Here is a 3321-nt window from a genome sequence, read left to right as displayed (position 1 = left end):
TGTTATATGTGGATGACCTAAATGCTCTTAGAAAGACATACAACTTTTCCATATTACTTGACCAGTACCTGTTTGTGAAAAATACATTTAATCATGTTTTCAATCCTCTTCTCCTCAGCCTTACAAGGCACACAAGGGGTTAAATAGTTACCTTTTCCCAGTAATGTCACAACAGCCCATCTGGCTACCGTTGTGTGTATTTATGGGTGTGCAGACCGCAAAGTCAGACAGGGAGGACTTGTGTTCAAAGTCACAACGTAGTCCTGCCCTGGATGAAGGAAATGGTCCCATTGCTGAAGACAAAGCAGGTTGGGGAGAGAGTCTGAGGGGCTGGGCGGTCGAGTTCTAACAATGGGGGCTGTGCACTCAGACTGTGGGCCACACAAAGGCCAGGGTAGCCCCCTCCTCCCCGCTCACACATTGCAATAGAGCTGTCATTTCACACTGGCCTGTGAACAGCCATTCAATCAAACTACTGTTTAACCTGACCTCTGGCCTACACAGAAATCAAGATGAGTCTGGTGGGATGCATTTCGGAAGGTGACCCCATCGACGACCCCCCTAGTCAGTTGTACAACTGAATGCATTCAACTGAAATGTGTCTTCCGCATTTAACCCAATCCCTCTGAATCAGAAAGGTGTGGAGGGCTGCCTTAACCTTTCCCTTTCTCCTCCCACCCCCGCAGCCTATACCCTCTCCACTATTGCCGCTAAATCAAGTCAAAGTTTATTGGTCATGTGCACAGGACACAGGTGTAAACTGTACAGTAAAATGCTTACTTGCTAACTCTTCTCAACAGTGAGGTACAATATCAATATAAATCGAGGATTAAATGCCAAATAAAGTCCAAGAATAACAAATAGTTCTCACGTCTGCTCCCACTCCCCCTCTCTGGCGCTCGAGGTCGCCAGGCTGCTCATCATTACGCACACCTGTCACCATTGTTACGCGCACCAGCACTTCATCGGACTCACCTGGACTCCATCACGTCATTGATTACCTCCCCAATACCTGTCACTTCCTCAGTTTTATTCCCGTGTCTGCATTGATGTTGTTATATTTCTCCTGTCCAGACGCTGTTCTTGTTTTGTTTCATGTCTATTTATTATTAAATCCACACCCTGTACTTGCTTCTCGTCTCCCAGTGTCTGTCGTTACAGAACCGTTACAGAATGCTGACTCCCCCAGCCTACGTCCAGGGTGCAGCTGCAACGTTTCCTGGCATTCGCCAACTTTTATCGCTGCTTTATCCGGGGTTACAGCACCCTGGCTTCCCCCCTGTCTGCTCTCACCCCTCCAAAGGTTCCGTTCACGTGGTCCCCAGCTGCTGACTGAGCACTCCAGGATCTCTAAAACTGTTTTACCAGAGCTCCCATCTTGGTTCATCCTGACCTGTCCCGCCAGTTCGTGGTGGAGGCAGATGCTTCGGATGTCGGAGTGGGGGCTGTCCTGTCCCAGCGTTCTGCCCTGGACCTCAAGTTACATGCCTGTGCATTCTTCTCCCATCGCCTCAACACCATGGAGAGGAACTACAATGTGGGGAATCATGAGATTCTTGCGGTAAAGACGGCATTGGAGGAGTGGAGGCACTGGCTGAAGGGGCGGAACATCCGTTCATTGTGTGGACCAACCACAAGAACCTGGAATATCTCCGCACCGCCAAGCGTCTCAATTCCAGGCAAGATAGGTGGGCCCTGCTTTTCACCCAGTTCAAGTTCTTCCTCTCATACCGACCGGGATCCAAGAATGTCAAGCCGCTATAGCCCCACGGCTACTACCTCGTAACCCTAGACCATCCTTCCCACCTCGTGCCTGGAGATGGCACTCAGCTGGGGAATAGGGAAGCATGTTCGTGAGGCGCAGCGTTCCCAGCCGAACCCCGAGGGGGAGGGGGGTGTGAGATAACCAGATGTTTGTTCCTGACGCAGTCCGCTCCTTGGTCCTGGAGTGCCTCTCATCCGGGCTCCCGTCGGACCCTGGCCTTTGTGCGACAATGCTTTTGTTGGCCTACCATGGTTTCTGACGTCTCCACGTTCATCGCCGCATGCATGATCTGTGCGCAGAACAAGACTCCTCGGCAAGCTCCGACTGGTCTCCTTTAACCTCTGCCTGTCCCAACCGTCCCTGGTCTCACATATCCCTGGACTTTGTCACAGGTCTCCGCCCGTCTGATGGCAACACCGCCATCCTGACAGTAGTGGACCGGTTTTCCAAAGCCCCCCACTTCATTCCTCTCCCTGAGCTACCCTCTGCCAAAGAGACGGCCCAACTCATGGTGCAGCATGTCTTCCGGATCCATAGACTCCAATGGACATGGTCTCCGACTGGGGTCATCAGTTCTTGTCCCGGTTCTGGAAGGCGTTCTGCCCACTCATTGGGTTGTCGGCCAGCCTGTCCTCCGGGTTCCACCCCCAGTCCAACGGCCAGTCGAAGCGAGCCAACCAAGACCTGGAGTCGACTCTTCACTGCTTGGTCTCCGCCAACCCAATCCAGGAAGTATCACATCCGGCCGTGATTGGGAGTCCCATAGGGCAGCGCACAATTGGTCCAGCATCGTCTGGGTTTGGCCGGAGTAGGCCGTCATTGTAAATAATAATTTGTTCTTAACTGACTTGCCGAGTTAAATAAAAGGTTAAATAAAAAATGTATTTAAAAAAACACCTCCTGGAGCCAGCAACTAGTGTGGGTTGAATATGCCCGCAACACCCTTCCTTGCTCTGCCACAGGTCTCTTGCCCTTTGAGTGTTCCCTGGGTTATCAGCCCCCGCTCTTCTCTGAGCAAGAGGAAGAGGTCGGTATGCCTTCGGCCCAGATGTTTGTCCGCCACTGTCATCGTACCTGGAAGAGAGCCCGGTCAGCACTTCTCAAGACCACCTCCAGGTATCGACGACAAGTGGATCACCACCGGAACCCGGTCCCCGGTATCGTCTCGGGCAAAAGATATGGCTGTCCATCCGAGATCTGCCCCTCCAGGTGGAGTCCCGCAAACCTTCCCCCTGGTTTATCGGCCCTTTCCCCATCTCCAAGGTCATTAGCCCCTTTGCTGTTCGTCTTCTATTGCCCCGTACCCTCCGTATGTCTCCCACTTTTCATGTGTCTAGAATCAAACCCATTTCTCACAGCCCCTTGCTCCTGTCTGTTTCTAGTTTTCCCAGTTTTGACCATTCTGCCTGCCCTGACCTTGAGCCTGCCTGCCATTCTGTACATTGTCACTTCACACTGGATTATTGACCTCTGCCTGCCCTGACCCTGAGACTGCCTGCCGTTCTGTACCTTTTGGACTCTGATCTGGATTACCGACCTCTGCCTGCCCTTGACTT

The sequence above is a fragment of the Salmo salar genome, chromosome ssa05, assembly GCF_905237065.1.
Source record: "Salmo salar chromosome ssa05, Ssal_v3.1, whole genome shotgun sequence".
Lineage (NCBI taxonomy): Eukaryota > Metazoa > Chordata > Actinopteri > Salmoniformes > Salmonidae > Salmo > Salmo salar.
The sequence above is the reverse complement of the archived record's forward strand: the minus strand, read 5'-3'. Positions refer to the sequence as shown.